Raw genomic sequence first — 17502 nt, 5'->3', positions numbered from 1 at the left:
CAGCTATGAAAAACAGTATTAAAAATAGCATAACATGTACATAAAAGAACCACAGTACAGTAGTACTTACGTCTTCAGACAATGAAAACCTTGCCCTCTAGTGGCTCTTATCTTACAACAGAATTTAAGAACAATACTTTGCTTTTTTAGCAAGTCTTTAATTCCCAGAGGAATTTGCTGATAAACCCCTTCAAAAAGGAGGATGAATTTAAAGACCTTTGCACTTAGTTTTCTATTTCAAAGCAAAGGAGTTTCTCAATCTTCTTTAAAAATGGCTGATTGCATTTTTTAAGGAAATATAAATCCAATAATCTCCCATGACATGCATTTATACAGACAAACTTGTAAAGTATCAATTTATAATTTCATTTATTGAAACAGAATGAAATATTCTAATATTGAAATAGAATGAAAATGCCTACAAAATACATTATCAATAAAACTTTTCTGTATATTGAAAAGCCTGAAATAATACTAAATAGGCACCCAGCTGTTGAATTTCCAACGAGGCATTGATACTTTGCTTATCTAAATAAAGCATGTTGTGTGAGATAAATGAATTTGTTTTTCACCCTTAGGACTTTAAATGCATTAGGCCATTTTAAGGGAAACTGGCAGAGCCTCTTTGCTTTGAAATCTTCTGTATGTTGTTTATGGTTCTTTGTCTAAAACGAATTCTGTGAAAACAGTGACACTCCATGGCCAGTAAGAATAATACCAAACATTGCTTTAGTATACAGGATACTTACAGAATCCATAAAGAAGAACCCTTTAAATCTGCAAAAGGCCAACCTACCCTATTTCTAGTGAAGGACTTATTTCAGAAAAGAGTCACATGTCAAAAGGCGAAAGATTTATATGATCTGAAGAGAAACCATAGTATCTTATGTCTTAATAGGGAGGGAAGATAAATGGCAATGCAATTAAAGGAATGTGTATTGAAGAGTAATTACGGATGATTACCAGAGAAGCTGAAGGAAGCCTAAAAAGAGTAATTTGTTAAAATTTGTTAAGATTTGGAAAATAATTGTATGATTGGAAAATTAATAAAAATTTACTACAAAAAAAAAAAGAGTCACATGTCAACCTTCCTGTTTTTCTACTGTAATGACAGCACATTTTTCCCCTGCACTTCCCAGCACAGTCCGTCCTTTCCCTCCACCAACACCCCACTTAGACATGCTCACAAAGGAGGGAACCCCTGATTTAATTCTTCTGAGTAGAATAAAATTTATTTGCTTGCATTCTTCCCTGCTTCCACCACTTGCTCAACTGTCACTGTCCCCAAGCAGCAAAGAACTCACTTTGGGGGGCAGGATTAATGGATGACAGAGAGACAGGGTAGCATGTCTCCTTCAAATATATAGCATGTTCCTTCAAATACGGGTGCGCAAACCTGCTCTCCTCCCCTAGTCCTTTGTAAAGTGAAGACAGTAGTTTAATCCTTTAATGTTTGTTTTGTTTTGTTCTTTTTAAAAAATCAGTATCATGATGCTGGCATGTTCTACTGAGCATAATGGGGATCAGAGCAACTGGAATATCATATAACAGAAAAAGACACAAGGACTGTAGAAAGAGTTGGAAGAATGAGAAATCTAGTGAGTGTCTCCCAATGGGCGTTCCCTGTTGGATGTAGTATGCTTCTGAACACTAGCTGCTGGAAACCACAAGAGGGTAGAACTCTGGTACAGTCAGGTTGTCCTTGAGGGCTTTTCACAGGCATCTGTTTGGCCACAGTGACAACAGGGTTCTGGATTAGATAGGCTATGTGCCTGATCCAACAAGCCTCTTCTTAAGTTCTTAGGTTCTTCTGCCTTCCTACTCATCCTACTTGATCAGATGATTCTTCTCCCTGGAAGATGGAGAAAAGGAAGCAGACAGTTAGAAGAACTAGGCGTTTCATGCATCCATTTTTGGGGAGTGAGCACAAGATTGGTTGCCCATTTTAACTTGTCACTAGCCCTCTTCAGGCAATATTGGTAAAACAGGACAGTGGGGATGCACATTTAGCGATATCTCCTGGAGCATCATGATTCCCCATGGCCCATCATGTGGTTACAGTGAGCTTCTGGCGGGGAGCCTTGTGTGTCCATGGAAGCCACTTGTGCAACTGAGAACCTTGGAAGATCAGGGTTATCACATTATGCATGGGATACGTGCATAAATACACAAGACTTGCAACAACAGATGCTCCCTGTAATCACATGAAGAATTGAAGGCTGGCCTAAGCACAAATCCCTGCAGTGCTGTTCTACCCAAGTTCCAGTTTCTGGAATGAATGGCTGAAGAAGGCTGGTATGAACATGAGATCTTTCTCTCTCAGTTGTTGTGGCAACTAAGTAGTTGCATTTGCACCATATGTTACCATTAGCTACATACCCACCCATTCTTTGTCTTTAGTATTCATGATATGTTTTCCATTTGTTGAAAAGAAATTGGAAGTAATTGAAACATTCCAAAGATTCGCAATTTCATTAGCACTTGATGAGCTGCCACAGAATCAAGAAGTACATAACACAATTGCTACAGATAACAACACACAAGTTAATAAACCCTTCTAATTTTAACTTATTGAAAATGTCTCTCATCACATTTTCCCATGCTGTTTTTATTTATTTATTTAGAAAATATTTTTTATTAAAGATTTTCTTTGTTCACAAGAGTTTTCAGAGCCTAATTAAAGCGGCCAGAGCTATTTGTGCCTGAGAAGTCCTTGAGGACTTTGGTGAAACAGACTAACATGCAGGGCTTTTTTTTTTTAGTCGGAACTTGCTAGAACTCAGTTCCAGCACCTCTCAGGTGGGTGCTGTTGACATTATAAGAGAACAAGGGAGGCATTCTGGCACCTCTATTTCCATAAAAATAGCGCTGTGGAAAAAATATTTTTATTCCCATATGGACACTGGATATCAAACGCAGAATTCAAACACTTCCTGAATGATGCTGCGCAGCTCTTAGTTCTGTACACTTCTGTTAGGGCTGCACTGTAGGCAGCTATCCAGAATGACCCAAGCAGCCAGGTACTGGGAACCAGCCAGAGCACAAAGAATGGGCTAAAGATGGTTGCAGCTGAGAGCAAGATGGGAGTCACAATAAAAGAATAAGCAGAAGCAGACAACAAAGGACAAATAGGAAGGCAGGTTGGGTAGGAAGGTAGGTTGGAAATCAGGACTGAAAAGCTAGTGAGAAGTCAATGCATAAGCCAGGGTTGTCACGGGAAAGAACTTGCCCCCTGTTAAGTTGTGGGTGAACATATCAGACGACACAGCGATTTCTCCAAAGCAGCTCTTTATTTGTAAGCTGGAACAGAACTGATCTGAAGGGCTCAGTCAGCCTGCTTATATAGAGCTCCAGAACCTCGTTACTGTAACAACTTTCTAAAACTATCCAATGACTGAACGTCACTTTCGATCCTTCATTTGCATAACCATCTACAGTATCCATCCAATCACTGAACGTCACTTTCGATCCTTCATTTGCATAACTATCTACAGTATCCCCCTGCTGGCCCAGGGTGAGAACTTCAGTACATAACACCCCCAACTTCTCTCTCTCTCTGTTTTGTGCGTGTATTCCACAGCATGTCATTGATGCAATAATAGTGTGTTCATGGCAGATTTATACTACATTATTGCCATCTGGAGGGGGACTAACACAAGGGGGTGATACCACAGTAATGATGACTGGCTTATCTGTACAAACACACTCCACACATGCAATGAGCAAATGGACACCCAGGAAGAGCTGACAGTGTAGAAAGGCAAGATGGAAAAACACTGAGGCTATGTGGAGAATCAGTTGGGAATACACATTTTTTTATTTAAAATTTTTAAGTTTCACCTTTCCACTAGAATGGCCCTAAAGTTAGCTTATCAATCAAGATCAGCATACTACACAGCTCCCAGTTTGCTATACACTGCTGGGACCAGAACTACAAACTTTCAGATATGTGTGCAGCTGTCTTATGTATTGGTCTTTAATGCAGAGACATTGTTGATGTGTCTATTCATGTTTTATACGTGGTGCAGAGTTGCCAGGGACATTTCAGTTTCCTCTGCCCGTTTCTCAAGACATTGTTGTGTTATTACTTTTCTCTAAGTTGAACATAGTATTGAAGTTGTAAGTTTAAGTGTACACATGCTATATTTCATTGCATAGTGTTTAAATTGTTGTAAAAGAAGCTTTAGGCAGAGAGTCAGTATTATTCCATAGGGTGTGCTACATCATCTTGTGACTCATCCACTGACTTCGTCACAAGTTGAAAGCACAAGACAATGAAGAGAGGTGTGCTTCTCTGTCTTTATATACTATGTGCAGGGAAGCATAAGGAGTTGTGTTCTTTAGGTAGTGTTTCCTTCTGGTGTGTTACAGCAGAAAGTCCCAGGAATCCTTTCTGCTCTTAAAACAGCATGGTCTTACTCTGGAATCAGAAGAAAAGATTTACTGAACTTTAAAAGACTGTAATTCATTGCTAATACACAATGTATTCTTTTTTGTTGTTTGGTAACACTTACTGATTGCAACTAAATGTTTAAAAACCAAGTTTGGCAAATAAACCTTAAATACTTACTTATTGTGGTGGAGAGAATTTATTTCTAAACAAGAGTCAGATCAGAAGCTTTCAGTTGGCCCTATATCCAGTGCTTTTTTTCTTAAAAAATGTTTAGGGTACTCTCATTTTGACTCAAGAAAACTCCCATTTTATAGTTCAAATTGGGAAAAATAAATACAGCAAATGGACAAAAGTACAAAGATTCACAAAATGTTTACAGGTATGCTTACCCCTGTGTACGCCCAGAAAAAAGCACTGCCTATATCTAACACATAGGTGGCAATAGGTGGAATCCAGTGTAGCTCTAGGGCAAACATTCCATCACTACAAAGATTTCTACTTGCCCAATTAAACATTCTTTCCTTCTCCTTCCTACTATGTGCTCCCCAAACTCTCTGGAGCAGAGAGGATATGGAGTACACACAGGGAAAGGAGCAGGAGGGAAAGTTCTTTTGCTCAAGCGGAAGTCCTTGTGTTGATAATATACAGCAGAATACTGTCCTATATTACAGCAGCATTAGCGTTGACATAGGGGCTGTGTAGAGACTGATACCTTAAGATCCCCCCCTCCCCAATTATATCAAATTCCACTCTTAAAAGTGTTTAAAAACATGTTGTCTCCTTGTGAAAGAATGTGTGCAAGATGTGTACTATGGCAGGAGAAGGTTGTTGAAGAAATGAAAATGTGCTGGAATATGGATCTAGGTCTGGCCTTGCCAAACATATGAGCCACCAGCCCAAATGTAGGCTACTTGCCATGTACACCTTGACTTTTGGGTGTTTGGTTTGAAACACAAAACAGAGTGGGCCTTGTTAAGTACCTAGTAGGCCAATTTATACAGTTGGTGATCTGTGTTTGCCAGTTTGGGAGGCTACAAGTTGTGAAGGCCAGATATAAGCTCCGTCCTTATCATGGTAAAATGACCTCTTTAGCAATTGTGTGGAAACACAAAGTCAAGATTGGAAATCCTTCTGCTTTATACCCAGGAAAGGACAAAACCTTAATTCAAACCTGAAGAGTATATGTACCAAATTTTGTTTATTAGTTATCACAATATATTATATTAGCGCAGTCAAACAAATCAATCAAGCTAAGTTAAAATGCATTCTGTTGTTCAATGATTAATGCTAAATCATGTTTTGAATACTGAATCACCAACTTTATGGCCTTCTAAACTGCAGTTTAAAAATAATTACATTATCTCAGCAAGTGGAACCTTCAGGGAATAGAGCAGATGAGACTTGGCATTATTTTAGTTTGTGTTTACCAAATTAGGTTAAGTGTCTCATAGGAAATCAAAAAAGTATAAGCTACAAATGTCTGGATACATATATTACATTAGGCCTTTCCAGGCCTTCTCCTCATGTGTAGACTAAACATGTGGAGTGGGAAGCCGCAGGGCCACATATACCATTTGGCTGGTTGAGAGAGCTGTCTCTGGCAGAAGCTTTGGGGTGTTGTGTCATGAAAAGGCAGATAACTGCTATTTATTTCTATTGTATTTTTACTCCTAAGAATAGACCCTGGAGGAGAACATGACCTATATATGGGTTGTTGTTTTTGATCTATCCATGTTTGAACACAGATGACTATTACTTCAATTCTTCCTTCATTGATCACATGCAAAAGCTCTTCTGCCCCCAAATTCCACCCTAGATTTAAAACATTACCTGTGCATCTACTGACTTTACACTATCAAGTGAATAAAATGCTACAGTTGTCCAACTAGTTTGATACTTGGAATCTTGCAGATCTTAAACTTACTGCTTTCTCTCCCGCCCCCCGCCCCTTTTATCTCGGTCTTTCACAAAACCATTTTTCTTTATTAATAGCAGAAACCCCTGTTCATTCCATACATAGCACAGTCATATATTCCATCTCCTGTTCCAAACCTGATACATGAGATTCTTGGAAATGCAAGTTACTTGCTGCTTGTTATTCATTTAGGTAGAAATGAAAGTGTAGAAGATAGGGTTCAGACCCAGAGACCTCCCCCCTAAATAAAGACACATTTGACTCAAATTTTAGTTTTGGTTTTTGGCAGAATTTAGGCCACAACTTTATTGATTACAGAAAAGTGAGTGGTTGCATAGGCTCTGGTTTGACTAGCTCCCTGCACCCTTGCAGGTGGTGCTGACCCAGAGCTCTATCAGAGGTCAGCCAAGGGTGAAAACCTGAGGCAGGTGAAAAGCCCAGGAAGAGACTCTGTTCCCTCCCCCAGATGCTCCCCTGGACTCAGGCATGGGTGCAACCCATTTCAGGGGTTGATCTAACCAAGTTGAGTCCCTGGATTCCTTTAATGGAATACCTTTCACATAGGGATAGCGAGACCACTCTCCCATTCCTATCACATGACCCCTATCCACAACCTTACAAGTTGTGATGAATTGCTATGCAGTAGGCGAAACCCAAATGGCCACAGCCAATCAGCCAAGTGGGGAAAATTCCTGCTGTGTCCCTGTCCCAATGCCAGATGACACACGACGGCATAGCAAGGTCAATTGCAAAATGCCCTAAAATTAGGGAGAGGTAGGCAGGTGTTCCGAATGCACAAGCTGAAAGAGGAAACTCTGGGACACGTGCATGGGTTTATATAGGTCCCACAATCAATTTAGACTGCACCCCATTGGCCAGAGTACACCCAGCAATGAGAGACCTACCAATCAGGGGTTGTGGCTATCCAATAGACCCCCCCCCACACACAACCAGGAGGTCAGTCTCCAGGTCTCACCACAACACATGGCCTCTTTTAAGGAGGACATGATATATAAATAAAATCCATCTAGATTGCCCTGGTGTGGGGGGCCCCTTAGGAGTGGCCCACAGGGCCCAATTTGGTCCAATTGCTCCAATTGCCTTAAGGTCAGCCCTGATGAGACCGTGCAGGGGTTGGACTGACAAGCCCTGCACCTTCTAGGTCACTGGTGTCGCTATTGAGAGTGCAGACACAAGGACTTGTTATGAAAATAAAGGGGGGCACTTACTGAAAATCACTTTTGGCACTCCCCCCTGCAGACCCTGGGACTATGAGCCCAGCCACCTTTCATTCAGTTGCAAATAAGCTACAGTTGCAAATGGCAACAAAATATCTGTGAAAGGAAGAGGAGCAGGTTTGCTCAAGTGTGTTGCAGGTAGAAATACTGTTTGTAATGAAGTGAGAGCAGTAGTTTACTTGCTCAAATTAACAAATAAGAAAGTTTTGAGAATTTAAATTCTAGATAAATTCTGGATTAAAATTGATACTTAATTGAGAAGGGGCCTAATTTGAATAGTAGAGTGCCTGGTATCTGGTGGGCAATCTCATCCTTTATTGGCTCTGTGGCTGCAGAGCAAATCATCTGTCAGGAGAGTTCTGAGATTCAGATGTGGGTTAGATGCCTTGTCAATCCCAGCAGGTATATAAGAGGGAGACCGCCCTGGCCAGTCCTTCATGTTTTTTTAAAGAATAACATTACAACTTCATTTTCCTAAAAAAGTTTACAAAGTTCAGTTATTGCCAAAGTTTTTCAGTGTTAATTTTATGCATTTTTAAAAATCACCATGGTTTTTAACAATAATATCTTATGACCTTTAGAGGAGAAATTGTGACTTGCAGAATTTTAAATACTCACCATCATCCTTGGCTTCACTCAGTTTTGTTTATAACACTCTTCCATTTTCTTCTAGTTGTGTGGGTGGGGGATGGGGATGGGCCTGACAAGCAGAGTAGCCTTGGGCCTCTCTTCATCTAAATCTGGCCCTGCGGCAAGTGGTATCCAAATGCATGCTGCCTCTGATCCTGGAGATATCATATTGCCATCAAGACTAGAAGCTACTGAGAGCCTTATCCCCCTTGAATTTATCTAATCCCTTCTTAAAGCCATCTAAGTTGGCAGCCATCCCCATGTCTTGTTGCAGCAAATTCCGTAGAAAAGTCTGGTTGCACACCATTTTAAAAAGCTATGCTTAATGTGAACATTCTCATGGCACTCCTTCCACAATCCTGCTGCTGCCATGCTGTGGAGAAAACAAGCTAGTGTCTGGCTTCTTGTGTCATCTGAAGACAAGCTCATGGTTTGTGTCTTCCAAACAAACCATAAGCAATAACCAAGTTTTGTTCTTGGCTTAGGGCTTGTGTCTTGTTTGAAAGGAACAAGTCTGACTTCAGATGATTTGATGAGCCAGACTCTGCCTTGTTTCATCCACAGTGTACCAGCAGCAAGAGCAAACTGCTCATTCATGGTTTAATGACACACAGACTGGGGCACTGAAGAAAAACTTCCTTTTTTCTATCCTTAATCTCTCAATTCACTGCAAATATCAAACATATGAAAGAAAACAGAATCACAGTGAGGTAACTTAAAAGAGCTTATTGGTGAGCAGATCAGTTTTGAAGAAACACTGCATGCTACATTCTGTTGCAGGACATGGGGCATCATTTTCATTTCATCCAGAAGAAACTGTTTTGACACATATAAGAACAAAATTCTGCCCAGAAGCAGGTCTCAGAATGACATAGTTCTCACTCTTAGATTTTCAGACAAAAATGGCTGTTGGCTGTCCATACCCAGAGGGCATTACTCTGTTACTTAGCAACCCTTCTGAATTTCCACTTTCCAGAAATTAACCTCTTCGTAGGTTCCACCTAACCCTAAAAAAGACCCCCAAAATAACTACCCAGAATTGTCTTGAACAAATAATTCTCACAGCCAAGAGAATCAATTTGTTAGGGAGGAAAATGGAAAGCTTAACTCATACTATTATTGGTTTTGTCTCTGATTGCCTTTTGCTGGTCCATCCGAAAGAGGTGGGGGCAAGAAGATAAAGGGGGGAACAACATATTATTACTAAATATTCATTAAGGCTGCAAATGAGCACACACTTACCTGAGTGTAGATCCCACTGTGTGGGGCTTGTTTCTGGGTAGAAGTATATGCACACAAAATGCAAACAATATATTCAGTCTTATCTCTTTTTAAATCACTATATGTTAGCACAACCTAATTTTCCTGTTCTCTGACCTATTTCCTTAACTACATTTAGTTTATCTATTTATTTAAGTATGTATTTATTTTTATGAAACCTGAAATACATTATCTAATTATAAAAATATGTGAGCAAAGCAGATGGGTTTCCATAGCTAGCATATTCAAATTGCTATTCTTTACACATGGTGTCGACTGAGTACGTATTTTTTTTAAAAAAAATGTATCTCTTTCTACATAGTTTATAACTGCTGAAGCTTGTATAATGTTGTGTTCTAAACCTGGATCCTAGGATAATGTAGTGGTAGGTACATGGATTTCAAATAGATGAGCATACATTTTTGATAACTCATACATAAAACTATTAAACAGCTGTGTTGTAGAATGGGAAGACACTTTAAAAAATATATCATTTGATGTCCTGCATTGAGGTTAGTTCCACTGCAATCACAAAAGAATTTCAAGACAATAGGTTTATGTTTGGCATACTAAAGAGTCCATTAGTTTTCTTAAATATGGAAAGAACTAATTTGAGAATGAGACCTGTAAATTAAGTTTGATATGAACTTCAGAGATCTATGTATTTGTGGATTCAAATTTACCTGCTGCATACATAAATATGTAGATGTTTCCATTTTACTGTTGGTTATATATCACTGAAGTCTGCCAAGATGTCCCAAACCACTGGTATGCTGCCAGAGATATATAAAACTTAATTATCTAGAATTTTTCTCATGTTTCATAGTGACCAACGGACTGGAAGTACAGAAATGTGAAAGTTTTCCCCATTAGCTTTATGAGATTTGCATCTGTCAAAATGATTTGCTGTGGTTCTAATGCAGTTACAAACACACTGAGTCTTCTCATGGTATGGAAACAGAGGGTAAATAATTTCTAATATTTTGTTATAATAACATTTCTCTATAACAGCTTTGTGGAGATTTATGTGGATTTGTTTTCTTGAGTTTAGCCATAGAATAATTAGGATTAGTTTTGGATGAAAAATCAAGGAGAGAAATGCAATTTAATTTAAGAATGTTATGTCAGCTGGCAGCTCCACAGAGAAAAGAGCTGTCATTTTAAATACAAGGAAATGTAGGCCACAATCCCCAGCTCACTTAGTGCAGAGTTGGTTGGCACCCGCCTGCCTCAGGAGACAATGGAGTGCAAAGTATTCCTAGATCATTCCAAACTCAAGACGCTTAGGAACTGCTTCCTTGGGAAAGTTTGATTCTAGTTAGACTTACATCAGTGAATATGGGAGCGAAGCTGTACTAGTATGAATAACAACCATTTTACAGCTTCTGCCTCTTTTACATGCCCAAGTCAACGTGGAACCTGACTTTCACACTGTTGCTTACTGAATATGGATAAAAACAATTTCTAATCTATAACCTTATCTATAACCTTGTAAAAAGGAATGCTACAAAGCTGGTCTTTGGGTTTTTATGAGACATGTCCTATGGATAAAAATAATCCAGGTCTTCTCTCTACAAGACGCAAAGGGTGTCCCTGATCTACTTTGGGTTTTTGTGAGACGTCCTATGGATAAGAAGGTCTTCTTTCTACAACACCCGGACAACACCATTACTGGCCCCAACAACATCACACATACCATCTCGGGACTATTTAATTGCTCATCGTCTAACATTGTGTATGCCATAAAATGCCAACAGTGTCCTTCAGCTCTCTATATTGGACAAACAGGCCAGACCTTACGCCAAAGAATAAACGGACATAAATCGGACATCAGGAATCACAAGACAGAGAAACCAGTAGGAGAACACTTCAATCTCCCAGGACATTCTATACAAGATCTCAAAGTAGCTGTTTTACTACAAAGGAATTTCAGAAATAGACTGGAAAGAGAAGCTGCTGAATTACAACTTATCACCAAACTTAAAACCATGGAGAAACCTGGTCTGAACAAAGACCTTGGATTCTTATCTCATTATACATGACAAAGCCATTTTTCACCTTTTCACCCCTTGCTTTTTCCTGTAAGACCTATTGCAGTCGTTAAGAGTCATCAACAGGCTCATCACAGCTATCTGCCAATCACCCATTCCCACCACCCTTCTGAGTAATACCCCTCCCCACCTTCTCACTATATAGAAGGGTCTGGAAACTTCTGTTTCAGTGTATCTGAAGAAGTGTGCATGCACACAAAAGCTCATACCAAGAACTGACTTAGTTGGTCTTTAAGGTGCTACTGGAAGGAATTTGTTTTGTTCTTTCTACAAGACACCAAGGAAACTTCCCTGATCTGCTTTTTTAGAGACAATTCATATTTCCAGGAAGTGCTCATTCAAGCTCCTTGGAGACTGTAGTTACTAGTGGGGCTGAAGGCTGGGCTGCATTTATTTGAGTAAAAGACAGAGTTGGCTCCAGGTCTGCAGGGCAAAGTGTTATTTGGCAGGCCCCCTCATCTATGACTGTGTCCTGGAGGACTTACGTAGCAGTGGTGACAACAGCACTCTGAGCAGTGGCAGGCAGCTGGGGTTAGATCAGGGATGGTTCAGTCCCAGAACAGCATTCCTTTCTGGACAAACATTTGAGGTCCACATGCTAGTGGTGGGCAGGGTCAGAGACAAAAGTGGGTGGAGCAATGAATACACACATACTCACAGACCTCTTATTATTGTCTATCCAGGAAAGCAGGTGGCATTATAAAGTTCAATAACATATTCCAGGAAGACAAAAACACTTGAGATGGCTGCAACTGGAGGGAGAGTGTGGCTTGGGGAAAGTCTCAAGGGCCTGATATAAATGTCTGGAGAAGGGTCACATTGCCATAGTATAATGATGCTCCAGGGATATTGCTCTTAGCTGCTTACCTGTGAAAATTTGCCATGATGCTCTTATTGTTGGTATTTGCTATATGATGCGCTGTGGATTAAACCACAGAGACTAGGGTTTGCTGATTAGAAGGTCAGCAGTTCAAATCCCTGTGGTGGGGTGAGCTCCCGTTGCTCGGTCCCTGCTCCTGCCAACCTAGCAGTTCGAAAGCACGTCAAAGTGCAAGTAGATAAATAGGTACCGCTCCGGTAGGAAGGTAAACAGCGTTTCCGTGCGCTGCTCTGGTTCACCAGAAACAGCTTAGTCATGCTGGCCACATGTACGCCGGCACCCTTGGCCAATAAAGCAAGGTGAGAGCCACAACCCCAGAGTCATCCGCAATTGGACCTAATGTTCAGGGGTCCCTTTACCTTTACCTTTATGTTTTTATTTGTTTTAAATTGTAAATCACCTAAAAAACTCAAATAGTAGTAGTAGTAGTAGTAGTAATAATAATAATAATAATAATAATAATAATAATAATAATAGACCCATCCATCCATCACTGCTCACAGTGATAGGTTGGATTTTCTTTTAAGGTAGGGATGCAAGGCTGGTTTAAGTGGTGGGCCCATCCAGGTTGGTGGGTCCCACACAGGTGCTCTAATGGTGATGTGATTTGCAATACGCAGTGCTTGCATTGAGTTCCCCCAATGTGAGGCTATGTTCTTCTCAGTGCAATAAACTAGCTCTGATGGACCACAAACTAACATACCTAACCTTTGCTCTGGATTGCAGTGAATATCTGGTAGAGAGTAAATATCTAGTAGGTAGTAAGCAGACAGCAAAGGAGGGCTTTTGCCTTTATGCTCTTTAGCGGGCTTCCCAGCAACATCAGGCTAGGTGTTGTTGGAAAAAAGAATGCAGGATTAGATGCAGCCTTGGTCTGATCCAGCAGGGCTCATCTTGGGTTTTTAGAGTATAAAGGTTAACGTTCACTCAGTTCCACAGTAGCAAACAATGAAAGCCTCTGCTACTGACAGCTGAAGATCCCCTAAATATCAAAACAGAGTTTTTGTAAGAAATAAAGTGCTATACTAATATAAGAACAATAGAGGCCACTGTGGCTCCAGAATTCAAAACAGAACCCAAAAACATTTTAGCAGGCAGGTATATAGATATGTGTATGTCTGATACTGATTCAAAAGTATTTAAAGATATAAATATATGAGATTTTTTTAATAGAAAAAATCAATTATGTATCAAATTCCTTCTCCCCCATATAAGACCTTTTATTGAGTTTTTTAAAAGTCCAGAGAACTTTAATCTAGTTCACCTAAGCGCATAGGGTTGCTACTGTCAGTGCAGAAAAGATAGAAATTCAGACATAGTCGTTTATGAATGCAGATTCTGGGACTGCACATAGCCTGTAATGGACAGAAACCCCTTTCACTGCCTTTTGAATCACAGCCTTAAGCTGTGGCTCATACATACTGGTACATCTCCATCACTAATGACTTGCAAGCGTGAATGGGCCATCACAAATCTGACACCACAAAAAGAATATCCATATCCCTTCAAGCCCAATTTATTTCAAAGGAATCAGTTCAGACATTCAGAAATCAAGTGTGGGGAAAAGGTGATATACATTCATGTATGAACTAGACCTATGGAATAATTTGGTTTTACATTGACATCCTATGCAAAACATACGTAGTTGACCATTGCGGCACCTTAAGGACTAATAATTTTAAGCTGTTGTGAACTATAGGCCATGTCATGACATGTATAAAGTGTTGTTATCTCGAGCTGCAGATATATACATGCACAGTCACTGATGAGCTGTAAATAGTGAGGCCAGAGGAAAATAAAATGCAGAAAAGTTATTAATAGTGGTTATAAATCTTGGTTGTGTTTGCTGCAGCTATCCTTCTAGAAATAGTTAACTAAAAAGATTTTGAAGTGCAGTTTTCTGCTGGCAGATCTCTCCTTCACTTTAGAGGACCACCTCTGTTTATGGCTTGTGGTACCATAAAAGATCCTAAGAACATAAGAAGAGGCTTCTGGATCAGGCAAATGGCCCATCTAGCCCAGCATCCTGTTCTCACAGTGGCCAACCAGATGCCTAGGGGAAATTAGCAAGCAGGATTTGAGCACAAGGATCCTGTGCTAGCAACTCCTAATGACTCTTGTGGCGAAGGTAAGAGATCATTTAATGTTAAACATGCTCACTGTCCCCAGCAACTGATGCACCGATCATGCCGTTTTAACTAGACAATCCTGCTGCCAAGGAACTCTGCAGGGAAATTAGGATGCCTGCATATGACTCCTTTTGGCTGCGCTTTGCACTTCCCTTTTCTCTCCAGGCCAGGCAGGCAAAGACTGCAGGAAGAGGAAACAGAAGCCTTAAGCTATTACAGCCCTGGTGCTGACTTTTTGGGTTTGCAATATGCTATGAAACAGAAGACCTAAGTTGGGCATCTGGTCCTGGAAGACAGATATAGAATATTATCTATATCTGTATAGGTCAGGCTCTAATGCCTATCTGTCAGGGAACTGCCATCAGTACTGGAGGGAGAGCGCGAAAGCCAGAGGGATTCCAGAGGGCGTCCAAGGATCGGGAGAAGCAGCCCATCTTCTGGGGAAGAGAATCAGTGTAGCACCAGTGGAGAAGGGGGAAAGGTGGGGGAAGTGGCGAGGCGGTCCCATGACTCCTTGCCTGGGACCAGCGGGGAGACTAGGGGTCCTCTGTTGCCTACGCCCTCCCTGCGCAGAAGGCTTCCGCGCAGAGAGGGTAGGCGGAGACTAGGCGTCAAAGAACTTCTTTGCTGGAAGAAGTTTAAGAAACACCCACTCACGGATTCTGCCAACGATTGAGTCAGCCACGGGCGAGTGGCTGTCCGGACAGAGGAGGTTCACTTTGGCAGCCCAGCCAGGTGTTTGCACCCAGCCAGGAAGATAGGCACCTGCTTACGCACAAGCAACCCCCTTAGGAACCATTACACTATCCATATCTAACATTCACATGATTAAAGGTGCTAATGGAAAAGGAAACACAGCCATTAAATCAAGAGTTCTAGGAGTGTTGCTTGGTGCAGTCATTAAAGAAAAACTAGAGGAAACAAGAGCCCCAAAGTGTGGTTTTACTATGGGACCACTGGTTGCCTGCTGTCAATCATTATCTGTCAATCATTATCTGAGGACTTGCTCCTAATGATGGAGAGAAGGAAGAGGTGGAGAACAATGATGATGATGACAATAAACATAAACGGAACTTCATGTTGTGTGGAGCTAGTGGATAAAGGGTAGCTTTGGGGATAAGAAGAAGATTTAAGATCAATCAGGTTCAGGATTAGTCCAGTTCTCTCCCAAGTCTGTTACGCCAGAGCAGACAGTCTACATGAATTTCATTGCAGGCAATGTTATATAAATTTATCTATTTATTTAGGACCAATTCAGATCACTAGGACATTCTTACTCCATCAGAATAAAATTGGATCAGGCACACACACACACACACACACATGTGTATATGATTCCTTATTTGATTTTTAGTGGGATTTCTGCATGGGCATAGGGCTGCCTATTTCAAAAAGTGAAAATCCAGACACAAAAGTTGTTGTTTTTTTGGCATAGTTGTTGAGCTTTTTGATTAATATATTTTTTGCAAAAACTCAAGGGTGGTGGTGGGAAATGAAGTATTGAGCTATTTTTAAGGAAATTCACCAAAACCTACACTTCCATCATGGTTCCAGTTACAGATAGGTAGCCGTGTTGGTCTGCCATAGTCAAAACAAAACAAATTCCTTCCAGTAGCACCTTAAAGACCAACTAAGTCAGTTCTTGGTATGAGCTTTCGTGTGCATGCACACTTCTTCAGATACACTGAAACAGAAGTTTCCAGACCCTTCTATATAGTGAGAAGGTGGGGAGGGGTATTACTCAGAAGGGTGGTGGGAATGGGTGATTGGCAGATAGCTGTGATGAGCCTGTTGACGACTCTTAACGACTTCCATCATGGGTTGTCCTATGTCCAGGTTTTCCTGGACATTTAAGTGATTTTGGCCCAGATGCTGTTTAAGAGGGCCAAATCCCAGCTACGTTTGGAAAATTGCAGACATATGGCAGCCCTACATGGGCAGTACTTTAAGAATCAGAGTGGCATTTGTATTTTTAAATTGTTGTGATTTGCCCTTGGACCCCAAGGTGATGGGTAGGTAATAAACCAAATTAATTACCGTCAGTATGATCCATGTGCTCTCACCACCTTGTTCTGGTAAGCGACAAGCTGCAGTTTCCAAACCATCTCCAAAGGCAGACCCACCTCTATTGTGTTACAGTAATAGAAGCCAGAGGTAACCATAGCATAGACAACAGTTCTTAGGCTGCCCTTGTCCAGCTGATGGAAGGCAGCTTGGGCCACTGAGGCTGCTTGAGCCTCAAGTGACAATATGGCTCCAGAAGTACTCCCAAGCTACACACCTTCTCTTTCAGAAGGTGCTTAACTCCATCCAGAGCAGCACACATTTCACTAATCCGGTCTAGGGACCCAGCCACTAACAGTACCTCAGTGTTGTCTGGATTAGGCTTCAGTTTATTGGTTCTCATCCAGCACTTCCACTGCCACTGCAGCTGTAAAGAGGACGATGGCTGTGTACCATCAGCATATTGCTGACAAAGTACTCCATAACTCCAGGTGACCCCGCTCAGCAGTATCGTGCAGATGTTAAACAGCACGGGGGATAATATCAGACTCTGGCAAACTCCACACTGAAGGCTCCACAGGGCCAATACTCCTCAGGCAGCACTTTCTGAAAATGACCATCAGACAAAGTGATGCCACCAATCTTCAATTCAGGCAGCTGCTCCAGAAGGACACAATGATGGTTGGCATCAAAGGCTGTGGGATCAAGGGGAATTAAGGGAGCCACATTCTCCTGTTTCTCTTTCAACAGAGGCCTACATAAAGGGTGACCTCCCACCCCCTTAACCACTTCCCGCATCTGTCATGAATGATCATGGATTCCCATACATTTCTAGCTCTCTGTGGCAATGTCTAAGCTGTTCTCTTGGTACACTCCAGTTGCTTTTAATGTGCCTGAGCTTACCCTCTTATAGGTAGATTTCTGTGTTTCCTCCAGAATGATTGAAGCAGAGATGCTTGCCTCATGCGGCAGTGGAAAGTATGTAGTTGATTTGAACATTTG

At 41.0% G+C, this 17502-nt stretch overlaps 1 long non-coding RNA gene across 1 annotated transcript in view; it reads left to right on the top strand.

The window, feature by feature from the left end:
- Positions 1–17502, top strand: part of LOC309339437 — a 657715-nt gene that overhangs the window by 300418 nt on the left and 339795 nt on the right. The gene's annotated exons all lie outside the window — the stretch shown is intronic.

The sequence above is a fragment of the Podarcis erhardii genome (genome assembly GCF_964252035.2).
Source record: "Podarcis erhardii genome assembly, chromosome: 3".
Classification (NCBI taxonomy): domain Eukaryota; kingdom Metazoa; phylum Chordata; class Lepidosauria; order Squamata; family Lacertidae; genus Podarcis; species Podarcis erhardii.
Note: the sequence above shows the minus strand (reverse complement) of the source record. Positions and strands in the feature narration are given on the sequence as shown.